We start from the raw sequence: 16,455 nt of genomic DNA on the forward strand, positions 1-16,455 counted from the left end.
AGAGATATCCATAAAATGGAATGCTACTCAACAGCAGCAACAAAAAGAACATGGGTGAATCTCAAAAAATTTATTCTTAGTAAAAAAAGCCTGACAGAAAAAGAAAACCAGCTGTTTGGTTCCACTTACATAAAATTTTAGAAATTGAAACTAATCAATAATGACAGAAAGCAGATCAGTGGGTGCCTGGGAATGGGAGAAGGGTAAAGAGGAAATTCTTGGGGGTGACGGATGTTCACATTATCTTGGCTGTGGTGATGGTTTTGTGGGTGTATACAGATTGCAAAACTTAACAAGTTGTGTAATTTAAATAGCTGTAACTTATTTTTTATGTTGATTAGCCATCAATAAAACTTCCAAAAAGCAATATCTGAAAAGGTTTTGACCTCCTTATAATCTATAACAATAAAAGCTTAATATACTAATTAGACTGGACATCCTTCCGGATAACCTTCCGAATGAAGCCAGAGCTGTAAGAGAAGCCCAGGTCCCAGGTGCCAGAAGGAAGCCAGTACCGACAGCCGGGGAACGGAAGGCCTACTCTTGAACAAATTTCGTGCATCAAGCCTGTAGTATAAATACATTACATAAGTAACAGGGGGTGAGGGCATGAGTGGGGAGATGAGGGGGGGAATAAGGACACATATGTAACACTTAATCAATAAAGAAATTTTTAAAAAATAAAGAAGCTATGTTGATGAGTTTAAACTGCTGGCTGTGGCTTTTATTTATTTTTTTTTAAATATATTTTATTGATTTTTTACAGAGAGGAAGGGAGAGAGATAGAGAGCTAGAAACGTCAATGAGAGAGAAACATCGACCAGCTGCCTCTTGCACACCCCCTACTGGGGATGTGCAGGCAACCAACATACATGCCCTTGACCGGAATCGAACCTGGGACCTTTCAGTCCACAGACCAACGCTCTACCGCTGAGCCAAACCGGTTTCGGCTGGCTGTGGCTTTTAAAACTTAGAAGCATTAGATGATGGTGGTGATGAGGAAAGGAGTGTCAGAGATGGGCTGTTTAAGTGGGAGAACACTTTTCTCCTTCATCCTATTGAACGACCGAATGCTGTACTATCCAAAGCAGTCGCCACCAGCTCATGTGGCTATTGAGCACTTGAAATGTGTCTAGTGAAGAGCTAAATTATTCATTACATTTTATTTTCATGAATACGTTCAGTAAATTTAAATTTAAATTACAATAGCCACATGTGTCTAGTGACTACCATATTGAACAGAGCAACTTGAGAGAACTTGCCAGAATTTTGTTTCATTGTCATTCTCCCTCTGATTGTCATTTTAATCTTCCTGTCCTCCCTGAAGGGTGACTGATAAAGAAGGTGGTTGCTGGCAGTGGTGGTGGAGGCTTCTGCTCAGGGAGATGAAGTGGGGGGGGGGGGGGCGGGGGGGGAAGCACACCTGAACTTTTCACATCCAACTTAGGTGAGTACCTTCATCATCATCCCGGAAAGTTCTTTGGACAGCACTGCTCTCTCGAGGGTTGCTGGAGGTGTTAGAACATGACAGGTTTAAAGTAACGTGCAAAATGAAATTTGCTGTCTTGCTCCTTCCAAAGCCAGGAACTGAAGAGTTATGGAACTCTGCAGGCTTCCCGTAGTAAAACACACACAGCAAATACTATAATGAGTCAGCCATCATCTAGTGGGCTCAGAACACAGCCTGTCATCATTGTTCCAGATATCAGGTAAAGACTAGACCTGGAACTTTGGCACTGGGGCTGAATTTTATGTGGATACTTGAAAAACTATCTACAGAATGTACTCTTACATAATGAATAAGCTCCCCTCACTGATAAATGCCAATTTTCCAGTGGACCATGGAAAATTGGCTATTTTTGGCCACTCTGTGGGAGGCCATGGAGCTCTTACTTGTGCTTTGACGAATCCAGGAAAATGCAAATCTGTGTCAGCATTTGCTCCAATTTGCAACCAGTTCTCTGTTTGGGGGTGAGTGAGAGGGCAAAAATCGCCCAATGGATATTTAGAATAGGATCAAATAAAGGAAAGGCTTATGATGTTGCTGTTTTTAGGAAGTTTTTAAATTCAGGTGCTGGTTAGACATGATCAGGAAGATGATAACTAAACATTTCAGTAAGACAGCTATTTCCGACAATTGTTTTTAGATAACAAGAAGGTTATGACTATAGTTACTTTTCATTGCAATCTTTATTAATAACCACATCAGACTTTATGCAAAATCCTGAATATAGGAAAAATCAGACACTCAAATCTCTTTTGAGTTATAGAACATAAAATAAAGAGAAGCACAGTTATGAGATTATAAAATGTGGGTTTTCATGATGCTAAAAGAGCTTCATTTCTTAATCATCTTCTAAATAAATGTACGTAATACAAATTTTAAAAATTCAAGTGTATAATTATAATTTCAGATCGGTTATCAACCATCAAACATGTTTGAATGGCACCACACAGTTATTCAGACTTTTCTATGGTTGTTATGTGTTTTTTTTAAATGAGGCAGCCTAGTCTTACAGGTCTTCATACACGTTATATGAAGTTATAGTAAATAATTCAAGACTTGTGTGAAGATCAAGTTTTGTTGAATGAAGAATGAATTTTCATTACTACATCTGTAAGAAGTAAGAAATCACTTTTCCCACAAATCAACTTATATCCAAGCCCCCATTATTATTATTTCTATTATTATTATTATTCATCTTCTTCTTCCTCTTCCTTCTCCTTCTTCATATCAGAAACTGAAAATAAACAGGGTGGGGGCAAAAGTAGGTTTACAGTTGTGACTGTGCAAAACAGAGTTTATTCTTGTATTATTATTTATTAACTAGAGGCCCATTGCATAAAGATTTGTGTAATAGGCCTTCCTTCCTCTGGCTGATGGCATTGGTTTTCCTCCAGCACTCAGGACCCAGGCCTTAGCTTTGGCTACTGCCTTTCGTCTTCGCTCTGGCTGGAGCACCACTCCTGTAGCTCCCTCCACCTCCCACCCCGCCCTCCTCCTCAAAGCAGGTGTCCCACCCTGACAGTCCGCTCTGTGCCTACATGCGTGCTTCCCAGAGGCCCAGAGAGGCTGGGGGGCGGGGTCACTACCAATTTTTGTTTGGTTAATTTGCATACTCACTCCTGATTGGCTGGTGGGTATCATGAAGTGATGGTCAATTTGCATATTTCTTTTTTATTAGTGTAGATTATTTTCTATAGGAACAATTGTAAACCTACTTTTGCCCCACCCTGTAAACTGCACTCCATTCTGTGCTGTAGAATTTCCCTCCCTGTTGACAACCCTCTCCCCACAGGCATTTGCAGAGGTTCATCCACTTTAATTTCATCACATCTAGGGAAATTCACAAAAGTATAGTTAGGTACTTATTAAAGTTTAAAAATAAAGAATTTCACCCATTATTGTTCTTATTTATTATTTTTAAATCATGAACTCTAAAATGTAGCCTCTCTAGGCTCTTTCCATTTAGACTCAGGACTATGTTCAGTGAGGCCTGCTACATGGTCATAAACTGTGGACTTGAAAGTTTATTCAGCCAGGCCCTCATTCCAGAGCCCCTCCCCACACACACATACTGCTCTGTCCACCCTCCCCCCATCCCATGCCTTGACACCCATCTCAACCAGCCAGTCTTCTCACCAACCCTGGCACTGCAGGCTGGCTCTGGCTCTGTCTGCCCTCTCTGCCCTGAAAACCATCCTACACCTCTCCTGCTGCCTCCTCCAGGATCCTGCCAGGTGGATCCATGGGTATCTTCATCTTTCTTTTCTCAGTCATCCTGCCTGTAGTTTCTACAGCCTGGATGGTGTAATCAAAAGTGTACATGTTGACTGTCATTCCTGAATTCAGGAAATTCCCTCTGTATGATCAAGTGCTCCTGTTGACAGCTGAGAAAGCCACTGACAGCTGCAGAGTTATTTTCTCCTTTGGTCACAAGATGATGGAGATAATCTAGGATGGGAAGTGTGGGGGAGAGAAGGAGGAGACAAATGCTCCTGCTCTGACCAAAATTGGCTAAAATGGCTCATAGATCAGACACCTAAATAACTCATGATCCCATCCCTTCCATTTGATGAGAAACAACTGGGTCTTATCAACAAAGCTCTTGAGGTGTTAGAAATAAGGGTCAGGTTTTCTTATTGTCTTGTTTTGGTTCCTTTTAAGGATCATTACAAAATACTTACCATATTTTCCGGCGTATAAGACGACTTTTGAAACAAAAAAAAGTCAACCGAAAATCCGGGGGGGGGGAGGGCGGGGGGGGGGGGGTCGTCTTATACGCCGAGTATATCCCGAAAATCGTCTGGATATGCCGCTAAACAAATTTTCCAACTCGATCCCGCACCAATCACTGCAAGGCTGCTCGGACCACCTCTCTAACTCAGCCAATCCAAGCAGGCTTTTTATGCATGCAAATTATACATGTTCTGTACCCAAAGCTACACTGTGTTCTAGTAAAAAGCCTACTCAGATTGGCCAAAGTCAGAGAGGCGGTCTATTAAAAAAAGAACTGGTGTTGCCTCGGAAGTGGGGGGTAGTCTTATACAGCGAATTTAGGCCTAAACCTATGTTTTATCTGTAAAATTAGGGGGTTGTCTTATAAGCCCGGTCATTTTATACGGTAATCCAGATTGCACTGTTTCCAAAAAACTGAGCAATCCATAAAACTCAATAAAAGATTATTTTCCAAGTAGGAGATTTGGCCAAGAAAATTATTTGAAGTTAATCCTTCCTTTTTTTGTTGATGACTATTGAACTAAAACATGCAGAAACTTGACTAAATAGAGTTGGTCATTATAAAAAGTTTTCAGGTTCCCTGAGTGGGAATATATCTAATTGGAAGGAGTTACTGTTTTGGAATTTTCCACTTATTATCTTACAGATTCCATGAAATTGCAGGACAACCACTCTTTATTTTATATGTATTAAGCGTACTCTGTATTTGATATATGTTAAGTATATAATAATATATACAATATTATATTCATAATAGACCACTGATTATTATAGTTAATGTTTAAAATTATTTTGAACAATGAAAGTTTCTTCTAGATACTATATATATTCCAGATTGTTCACTGAGTGTTACTTATCACAATATTCAGTTCAACCAGTATCTAGTGAGAGCCTTCTATGTGCCAGGTGGATGGATATTTTAGCATTTCTGCCACTTAAAAGGAGGTTGTTAATTTTGACTAAGTTCTCCACATCTCCCGGTTTTTCCTTCTTCATCATCAGTAATTAGCTCCTCATCTTATAGCACTAGTAAAAGCCCTTACCTCTGGATGACTAAATGAGAAATAAAAGGTATTTTGTTTAATAAACACAATTTTATTTTTAAAATTTAAATCTAATTCTCTGGTTTAGCTATATATTATAGTTTCACTTTTAACTTACAACTACAAAATGTATCACATAGAAGATATGGAAAGAAATGGGTAATTTTTATCTGTTCTGTATTTTCATTATTTTAAGATACTATAAATAATAACATAAGAATAAACTGTTTCGCATACTCACAACTGTAAATCTACTTTTGCCCCACCCTGTACAATTCATAGAGCTCATGGATTCCTGAAGCCTGTTCAGAGGTCCCAGGTTAAGGATCTCTGTTCACTGAACAAATAGAGTATCATTTTCAATGTCTGCAGTGCTGGGGAATCTAGTGTTCACCTTCTCTCTACTTACAGTTGATCCACTCAACATCCCTGTTCATCCCTTCCCCTCCTCCACACCATTTGTGGTTGGGCAGAGCCATCAAAATAATGACTAAGGAACCTCAACTGGAAAAAAGAGGGCTCTATGCTGCTCCCTCCAATTTGTTTGCATGTTCTAGAATTATGTATCAGAGAGCAGGAGGCAGCCAAAGGAAGCCGGGGTATGGAGAAGGTGGGCCCTGCAGGAGGGGTTGCAGAGGTGAGGTGGTGCAGCCAGGTCTGCCATACTTGTTGCTGCTCCATCAAGTGAAAGCTCAGTGTCACATATTAAGGAAAATCAGGCTACAGAGCATAGCCATCAAGGAGTTCTCTCTCTTACAGATTCTGCATCAGGACATATGAAAGTAAATAAGATAGAAATCCTTACTAGGGCCTTTGCATGGCTAATGTTTGGGTCATTTTAAACTTATTTCCAGGGTATTTGCCTTCTCTGGCACAAGCTTCCAATACTGCAACAGAGAGGAGATGGATCAAGATGCAAGAGCTGAGCTACCTGGTTCACTCTTTGAGAAGAAAGAACGTAAAGAACTCACATTTCCAACGCAATCAGTAACTCACTGCTACATCAGGCAAGGGAGTTTGTATTGCAGAGATGAAGACACAACTTATACAACTTACCTTTGTCTACATTTCCTAAACTCAAGATGGTATTTCTCACCTTCCCCTTCTCTGCACTCTGTAATGTTATAAGGTTCTATCGCTTTCTTTAGTCAGGTTTATTCATTCCTGTTACATCAGCTCGGTGGAAGCAGGATACCAGTTTTATTTTTAGGTATTCTTGGTGATGCATAGACATCATCCCCATTACAGCTGTTCAGATATCTAGTCTTGTAGTATTTGTAATATTAACTATAGTTTTACATTCATTCCTATTTGGTTTCATTTGTTCCTACAGAGTGTGGTGGTTACGTGCATAAAGTCAAGGTAGACTGTTGAATCCAAAATCCCACTACAATGCTGCTTTGTGATCGTGGGCGAATGGCTAAACCGCTCTGTGCCCATTTTGTCATTTATAAAGTGCAGATGAGAACAATGCCCACCTCATAAGGCTGGTGAGTTAATACACATAAAATGCTTACAGCCGAGCTTGGCACGGGCAAGGGCTCAGTGAGTCTTTGCTGTGGCTATTAGTCTGCTTGCTCAGAGTACTGCATTCTCAGCACCTACAAGGTGTGAACCAACTGCTGGCAAAATTACCATGGATAACTTTCCACTTGTCAGTCCTTGAAGTAAAATACAAACTCCCATGGCACTCTGAGAACATGCTCTTCAGGTCTTCTGCCTCCTAAGAAGGCGTGTTTGTGAAGGCACGCCATCATTGTCCTTTCCTCTCGGGGCCAGGAAAAGCTCCAAAAAATAATTTGTGTTCACTGGGTGTTTTCTATTCGCCAGTAAAAGACATGCCAACATGGTGAAGGGGACTAAGGGAAGACAGTGCAGGGGCAATAATCCATGCGGGTGGAGCAGGCTTCACAGAGACCTGGGCCCAGCATTTCGGGCACAACTTGGAATCCAGAGACGCCCTCTCTCCGTGCCCCAGCAGGAACACTGCTTAAGAAAGAGGGTCTATTGGATTCATTGGTTTCCATCCTGTGCACCCCTTTGGGAGAACTGTCCACCAACCCAGTGCAGATGGCTAACCTCCTGCATGTCAGGCTGATACACAGGTGCATCTGGACCCCAGGAGCAGAATCTGGAAGGGGATCATGAAGGCCTGGATTCCCTCTGATACTTGAATAAGCTATGGACTATGAATTTCAAAACCCTAAGCCCACCTACTTTCTGTCAAGATTCTAGCAAAGCCCCTTCATATAAATGAGTTTAAAAGTTTTACACTATATAATGAAAGGCAGAGGAATAGTAGAGCCATTCCAATGACAAGCCCCCTTTTCCAAGTGTCTACCATATCATTTAGCATATCATTAGCTCTTGATACAGCCCTGGCTGATTGCAACTTCAGTGGAATCCAGGGGAACAAAATCAATGGAGAGGAGGAGGCTCAGATGCAAGAGTAGGGGCCTAACATGGAATAAGACAAGAACACTGTTGACTTTAACAAGGAAGGAAAAATTAATTCAAATGAAATCTAAAGAGGAGAGGAGAGAAGAGGAGAGAAGAGGGAGGGAAGGGGATGAAGAGAGAGGAGAACTGAAAGAATGAGAGGATTATTTTTATTTTATTTTATTGTTTTGCCTCATATCTCTTTCTAACCCTAGACAGACCACCAAATCAGCCATTGTTATCATGATTCTTCTCCAAAACTGTCAATAGTTGGCCACTGCCTACCCCCTGGGGTTCCAACACCTTAGGCTCAGATTGCAGGCATCCACCATCTGGGATGTATCCTTCCTTCCCAGATTGGCTCCCACAACTCTCCATTCCAGCTAAACTCATTGGCTGTCCTTCATACATGTCCCATCCTTTGTCACCTCCCCTGTTTTTGTCCCTGCTGCTTCTTTCATCTTGTGTGTCCTTCCTTCACCATCCACTCTTGCTGTTTTATTTCCACTTGAAGGCTCAACTCTCATTTCCACTGGGATGCATTCTCTGACCCCCAATAGTAGAAGCAACCTCCCTCTTCTCTGCACATTCACATAACTTTGTTCATACTTCTCTTAGGACACTTCTTTGCAGCCTTTCTTCACTGTGTTTATTTTTATACTCTCCTCATCTTCCCACTAAACCTAAGAGCGGGATTTTTGCATCATTCACGTACATACTCTATAATTCTTATACTCCAATGCAAAATATACTTTGCTAAAGGAAATGTTCTATTAATATTTGTTGAAGTTAATGCTAAGGAGAAAAATTCATATTAGACTGAATATTTGAGAGTTTCCTGGGAACCTGCACAAATTGGTCCTATGGACATATGGCTGGAACATAAGTGTTCTAAAAACAAATATATCATTGACTTACTTATTCATTCATTCATTCATTCATTCAATATAAATGTATTGAGTACCTACCAAATGTGAGGCATCTGCATAGTAAGGATGGCATTGGTTCTGGATATATCGATATGCAAAGAGGCATTCCTCATCACCACTGTTAGCCAAGAGCAATGTGTAATACAGTGGTTCTCAACCTTTCTAATGTCGGACCTTTTAATACAGTTCCTCATATTGTGGGGACCCCCTAACTGTGAAATTATTTTTGTTGCTACTTCATAACTGTAATTTTGCTACTGTTAATGAATCGTAATGTAAATATCCGTGTTTTCCGATGGTCTTAGGCAACCCTGTTAATGACCCACAGGTTGAGAACTGCTGCTGCAAAGCCTAAGAGATTCATTAGCAGTAGCAAAATTAGAGTTATGAAGTAGCAATGAAAATAAGTTTACGGTTGGGGGTCACCATAACATGAGGAACTGTATTAAGGGTCGGGGCATTAAAAAAGTTGAGAACCACTGGTGTAATAGAAGTGACCTTCATTTAAGTTGTGTCCTATGGTGTCAGAATGAGCCTTGTAATGCACAGAACCAAATTAGATGCCATTTTAGCATCAACACAGAATATTGGCTTTTTAGACATCCATCTTTGTGTTTGTTTGGAAATTTTGCTTTAAAAAGTATCAATTATACCTTCCCCTCTTTTCTCTCTTGCCTGTAATTATTTTCCTGGCATTTATTCAACAAAGCGCTTCAAGTCCACTTCTACAGATTGAAATAAACTGATGAAAATTGAAAAATCAATGTTTTCCTTCTAATGGTTTGGATAAAAAAGTAAAAAAAAAAAAAAAAAAAAAAAAAAAAGCTTCCAATTTTGTAATTATAATCAATATATAATGGGACAATGGCCACAAATAGACACTTAAAAAAATAGATTAGTTTGGTGAACATTTGTTTTTAAATAATCAGGTACATTTTTTTTTACTTTTTTTAGCTTTTAAAGATGTATGTAGAATACATTTTAAAATGTTGTTCCAAGATACGATTGCATCTCAACCTGATGTCTCCCTAAAGCGTTAGATGTCCACGCCCTCTCCTGTCAGGGTCTTCATCCAGGTAGTGGGGTTGTGGGACACACAGGCCTGCCTCTGGCTTCCTCAGGACCCGTCCTTTATCTGCACAAGCCTTATGAGGTCCACTGTCTGGGTGGCTTCTGCAGCCAGGAGCGTCCTGGATCTTTGCAGTCTTCTTTGCAAGGCTGCCTGATGCGGTGACTTCACTGCTTTCACAGCCTGGCGCTTGGCAGGCTGGCTCCCCTGCTCTCCTTCCCCGTCTCCCTCTCTCTTCTCCCACGGCCCATCTGCCCCTCCTTTCCTCCATCCCCCTCGCCGCTCTGTTCCCCTTGATTTCCACTCCCCACCCGCGCGCGGCTTTGCTCCCCCTCTCTTTCCCCCTGGACGTGTCTGTATTTGGAGCTCCCGGAAGCCGCGGCGACTCTCCCCGGAGCGGCGTGACCGACACCGACTCCGTTCGGGGAGGAGGCGGGGAGGAGGGCGGCCGGAGGAGGCCGCGAGTGGCGGGCCACGGATTGGGCATCGCGGGGACGAGACCCCAGGCACCAAGCAGGTAATCCCCGGGCGGCTGGGCGCGGCCTCGGGGAGGGGGGCCCCCGGGGGCAGGTGCGGGGGCGCTCGGAAGTCGCACCGAATGGGTGGGATGAGAGGGGCCGGGACGCGGGGCCGGGGGCGACGGGGGCGCAGCGGGGGCAGGACGCGGGGCCCGGGGCGGGGACGCTGGCGGGAGCCGGACCCGGCGCTCCAGGCCCCTGCGGGCGCGAGCTGCCGCCCCATCTGGGTCAGCGCACCCCGCCCCCGGCCCCGCCGTCCTGCTGGGGCGCCCGGGCCGCTGGAAGGCGGGTGCGGCTGGGGGCGGGCGCGGGGGCGGCCTTGCGCGCCAGGCTCGCCAAACTTTGAGGGTGTCCGCCCGCTGGGCTCGGAGCCTCACGGGGGTGCGGGTTACGGGGTCTGGGGGGCTGCCTTGGGGCTGGATCTGACCGCAGCCATCTGGATGGGAAAGCGCCGGGGAAACCGCCCTGGCCGCTCTGCTGAACCTGCCCCGAGACGAGGGGTCACCTTTAAAAATGCAAAGGCCCCGGGGCACCCAGGGACACTTGGAAAGGGCGCCTCACCGCCGGTCTCTGGCCGCTTTGGGGAGAGGGTTGTTCACGCTGGTAGTCGCTCTGTGACCACTTTTTCGGCTGGAATCACATAGGCGGGGATGGCCTTCCCTATATTCTCATCATAAATAACTGGCTGCAAGTTTCAGCAGTATCTGAATTGTTGCATTATTTACAATGAATAGACACACGTGACTGCATTTACGCTGTTGATTAGGTCCAAAGGGCCAAAGCGGAAGGAGGTGAACACTTGGCAGAAAGAGCAAGAACCGGTGGGAAAGCAGAAGCGATGGGACACGTGCACCTTAGTTTTCCAGAGTTGTGTACAGAGCGCTGTTTCTTTACCGCGAATAACCATTTCTTTTAAGTTAAGGACCATGCCTTAGAATTCTGGGCTGAAATATCTAAGCCCACTTCGTGTAAGATTACAACAGCCGAGTGATCTTTGGGGAGATGGTTCTTAGAGTGACTAGGGTCTAATTAGGCTGTAAGCCTCTTGGGGGCAAGGGTGGCTTTTGGTAGTTCTTCTAGCACCAAGCAGCATCTGACTCAGGGCATGTAATGAGCAGACATAAAACTTTATTAAATGAATTAACTCAATAGCTTGAGTGTGGCTGGACCATGACTTCTTGAAATTGGATATTTTGCAAGGAAGGACCCCAAATCTAAAAATCCCTAATAAAATCAGAATCAAGATCTCATATAAATGATCCTATCTAATAAAGAGGAAATATGCTAATTGACCATCACTAGGACACAAAGATGGTTGCACCCACAGCTGTGACCAAGTTCCCATAAGGTGCCATAAAGAGAAATCAGCAGGGACCTGAGGCTATGCCCTCCCCCCCACCACCACCCTGGGGCTTGACAGGGGACCTCAGGCCCCATCCCCCACCCAGCAGGGCTTGACAGGGGATCTCAAGGTGCACTTCCCCTCCTGGTGCTGGGCTAGAGGACCTTAGGCGAGCTCCCCACCAGGTGGGGCTTCACACGGGACCTCAAGGTGCACTCCCAGTGCTGGGTCAGGGGAACTCAGTGTGCCCACCCACTTGACCTGGGACCTCAGGCCATGCCCTCCCTCTTTTCGTGCTGGGCCAGGGGACCTGAGGTATGCCCCCTGCCCGACAGAGCTTGACAAGGGTGGGACTGGCTGGGTCTGGGTCTCACATGATTTTGAGGTGCATGTGGGTGGGCGGGGACTTGACTCTGGGTCCCCTGGTGAGCCCCAGACTCTGACAGGAGGAAGATTTTCATATACATTTCACTAATTTCCTTTCATCTATAACACTTCTATTATAGAAAAAGGGCAAATAGCAATATTAAATTATTTCCTCTAATTAATACCCTTTCAATGTGCACGAATTTCATGCACTGGGTCACTAGTTATTAAAATAAAGATAAAAAGAAACTGACTATGAAGAATCATGAAGGTGCCCATCAAGTTGATCTTGGCTAGTAGGAAAACGTTTTTTGCGGCTCATTGTTGAGTGAGAAGTCAATTTGTCAATAGAGTGTGAAATTTGGTAAACTTTTTTAGTAGAGGACTCAATGGTAGACTTTGCTGGCCACACGGTCTCTTTAGTATAATTACTCAACTGTGCCACTGTAGTTGAAAACAGCCATAGGCAATACAGAAAGGAATAGTGTGGTTGCATTTGTTTTATTTATGGACACTAGAATTTGAAGTTCATGTAATTTTCACCAGTAACAAAATAATCTTCTTTTCCCCATGCATTTAAAAATGTAAAAATCATCCTTAGCTTGGGGGGAGGGGTTGGGGGGGGAAAGAGGGGAGGGAGAGTTTTGTCCTGTTGGTAGTAGTTTGCTACTCCCACCTACCATGTGACAGAGTTTGGAGAGGAACCTTTTGAAAGGATTGATGAGCCAGATTCTTCTAGTGCCTCAGTCATACCTAGGAGTTAAGGTATGCTACTCTTCAAGAGTAGCATTATCTTATTTTGGGAATTGCAGTGTTGTGTTTTGTTTTGTCTTGAATATTACCTAATGGACATCTTTATGCATAAGGTTTCCTCTTTAATTCATTAATTATGTAATATTTCATACATAAAAATAATATTTTAAGTTTACGTAAGCTATAATCATTACATTCAAATGACCACCTGTGATTCCATCACTCAGCTTTAAAACTAGGACTTAAGAACTAGATAATTGTAAAAAGATAACTCCCAAAATGGAAGAAAATATTTTAAAATCATATATCTGATAAGGAATTTGTATCCAAAATAGAGAGAGCTCTTACAGCTCATTAATCAAAAGACAAATAACCCAAAATAAAAATGGTCAAAGGATCTGAATGGGCATTTCTTCAAAGAAGTGACCAATAAGCACCTGAACAGATGCTTGGCATCCTCATTCGTCAGCAAAGTGCCAATCAAACCACAGTGAGATACCACTCGCACCCAGTAAGATGGCTACATTCAAAGTCAGACAATGACAGTTGGTGAGGATGTGGAGGAATTGGAAGCCTTACACACTGCTGGTGGGAATATCAAATGGTGTGACTGCTTTGGAAGACAATTTGACAGCTCCTTAAAAGTTAAACAGAGTTACTATATATATATATATATATATATATATATATATATATATATATATATATATATATATGAAATGGAAGCATATGTCCACATAAATCCTATATACAAATGTTATAGCAGCATTATTCATAATAGACAAAAAGTGGAAACAACCCAAATGTTCATCAGCTAAGAAATGGATAAATAAAATGTGGTTATTCCCATACAATGGGCTATTATTGGCTGATAGAAAGGAATGGGGTGCTGATGCATGCTACAATGTGTATGAACCTTGAAAACATTATCCAGAGTGAAAGAAGCTAGTCACAAAAGACCACATATTATAAAATTCTAATCATATGAAAATGTTCAGAACAGGGAAATCTATAGAGACAGAAAATCGACTAGTGGTTGCTTAGGGCTGAGGGTTGGAATTAGGGAGGGTGTTAGTTAAAGGGTACAGGGTTTCTTTTTGAGCTGATGAAAATGTTCTAAATTAGACCTGGTGGATGCACGTATCATTGAATTGTACACTTCAGATGGGTGAATTGTATCTTAAGTGAGTTATCTCTCAAGAATACTGATGAAGAAAATAAACAGAAGGCTAGAACAAAAAAACAAACAAACATTATTACATATGCTGCTGCATCTTTCTTTGTGGGCTTCTCCTATGCCATTCCTGTGTCCTTCACAACCCTGAATTTTGTGTTAATCATTTCTGTACTGTAAAACAGTTTTATGACATATGTCTGTATTCCTAAACAATATGTTGTTTAGGTTTGCTTATTTTTTATTTATAAAAAAGGTATATATAATATTCTCACTTTTAAAAATTCAAGGTTATATTTTTAAGAATTATTCAAATTGTTGCATGTAGCAATATAGTATCCATTGTCAGATATTCCATAATTTATTTTCCCATTCTCTTATTGATGGGCATTTGGGTTGGGTCCCATGTTTTGCTATTACAAAGAGTGTAATTTGAAAACTTACTTTTCATGTCTTGGCACACAAGTGCAAGAATTCTTTCATGTGAATGTGAATGTGCATTGTATTTTAATGACCCAAAAAAAGGTTGATTCTTCCTCTGACTTATAGATTAATGCTATCTACCTGCTTATTCACTCCCTCAAACCAAGATGAAGTAACTAAAGCTGGGAGCCTGACTTCTCATCCTGTTTAAATTCTAATTGTAATATCTATTTTCTCATGTCCTAAGAAGTGTGGGAAAATAATAATCTAAAACTTTACAACAATTTCACAGCAGGACCACTTACCTCAATCACTCATGAGCATCTCCATCCTCTTATATCACCTGGGTTTAGGATGGGATGGAGGACAATTTTATTATATCAAAGGAACATTACTTTAAGCAAGGTACATAAGTGCTTACTGATCTTCACTAACATTTTCCTTGTATGGTATCCTGTTGGGTACTCCAATGTTACAACATGATTAGTTTGGTTATTCTGGTAACAAGCCAGTTGGAAATCTGGAATTTTAGCCTTGGACATTTTCTAGGTCTGCTGTGATTCAGGCTGTGAGCTTTTACAGTTCATTCGAAATATTTCTATTTTACTTAGGAAGTAGAACAAGCCATTGTAAGGGATTTTTTTAAAGTTTATTTTCTATTGTGCAAAATATACATAACCTAAAATTTGCCATTTTAACCATTCTAAATTGTACAATTCAGTGGCATTAAGTGCATTTTAAAAGTTGTGCAATAATCAGCACCATCTTCATCATCCCTAACTGAAACTCTGTCCCCATTATACAATAAATCCCTATTTTCCCCTTCCTTCAGCCCCCGGCAACCACCATTCTACCTTCTGTCTCCATGAATTTGTCTATTCCAGGTACCGCATTTAAGTGGAATCATAGCACCAGCTAACAGAACTTAAGGGCCATTCTACAGTATAAAAGTCTGCTCTGAAATTATTCTTGTTTTGATAGAAGGGGATAACAAGGAGCCAGAGAATTCTCGGAGAACTCTGGGAGGTGGTAGAGATGGCAGTATTGAAGAGGATGATGGTCCCTGGAGAAGCCAGATGCTGGAGACACCAAAGACAGACCTTGTCTTGTGTTTGTACTTGGACTCAGTTTCATGAGAAAATAGCCTTTATTGCTTTGCATCAGTCCCCATCGAAATCCAGAGACCCTCTGGGATCCCCTCATTGTTTATTCATCCCACCACACTGAGTGACAGTTACATGTCAGTGAGAATCAAAAGGGATACAGAGATGAATATCAGTGAAGGATCTGATCTAAGAAAGAACAGAAGATGACCTAAGCTGTGAACATAGATCTCAAAGGATCTGCTTAGGTGATTGTCATCATTAGGTTTAACCTTGTTTCTAGGTAGTTTTATTCTGAGAAGAATCACTGAATTCTAATGAGACAAATTGGTTATCTTACTCTAAGATAACAAGAAGCAGTCAAATTGGACCACCCTAACAAAACTGGCCAATCCTGTTTTTCAGAACCAGGTACAATAGGATTCACAGTGATGAATGCATATTTCAGTCTGATTATAGTCTAACAGGTAATTGGAGGTGTTCATTTTATGGAATCTGAGTTTAGAAACCTCTGTATTGCCCAAAATGTGCAGGTGAGGGACTAGTGTCATATAAGGTTGGTCTTTTCACCTAATGAGTATTGTCTGGTGCTTCTGCTCACCTCTCCCAAGTGGCAGGAAGCTGAGATATTTGGCTCAGTTAGTAGGTTGCTGGGAGAGTCCATCTAATTGGTTGCTTGGCATTAGGCTAAACACCATCTTTTTCCTGGCATCATCTTCTAGCATGCTAGAAGCTGATGCCAGGGGTACAATGTAGGTTTGCAAATATTTGGACAAAATTTTTAAAGCTTGAAGTTTTGTTTTTTTCTTCATATACACTTCTTTTTCATTTCTTAGTACTCTCATGGTACCCTCTGGTTGTTCAAAGTTCCTTCTGTGAACAGCCCCCTCCTACCCCACCCCTTCTTCCATCCTGCTTCCTAATGGTCTTTCCCTTCATAGGCCTCCTCTTCCCTCAGAGACTCTTCAGAATGGAAGGTGGACAATTATCTAAGTTCTCCAGTAATTGAAATCTTTAAAAAGAGGTTTGTTAATGCAAATGAGTCTAGGTAGTACA

The 16,455-nt window shown here is 41.9% G+C and overlaps 1 protein-coding gene across 2 annotated transcripts in view; it reads left to right on the forward strand.

Annotated features, from left to right (window-relative positions):
- Positions 1-9,841: 9,841 nt before the first annotated feature.
- Positions 9,842-16,455, forward strand: part of CAP2 (cyclase associated actin cytoskeleton regulatory protein 2) — a 140,739-nt gene continuing 134,125 nt past the window's right edge. The window contains exon 1 of one of the 2 annotated variants that reach the window (XM_084872739.1): positions 9,842-10,237. The gene's annotated coding sequence lies outside the window, so the exon portion shown is untranslated. The remainder of the gene's footprint in view (positions 10,238-16,455) is intronic. The other variant, XM_084872738.1, reaches the window with a different exon arrangement.

Source organism: Pipistrellus hanaki, assembly GCF_964339955.1.
Source record: "Pipistrellus hanaki genome assembly, chromosome: 2".
Taxonomy (NCBI): domain Eukaryota; kingdom Metazoa; phylum Chordata; class Mammalia; order Chiroptera; family Vespertilionidae; genus Pipistrellus; species Pipistrellus hanaki.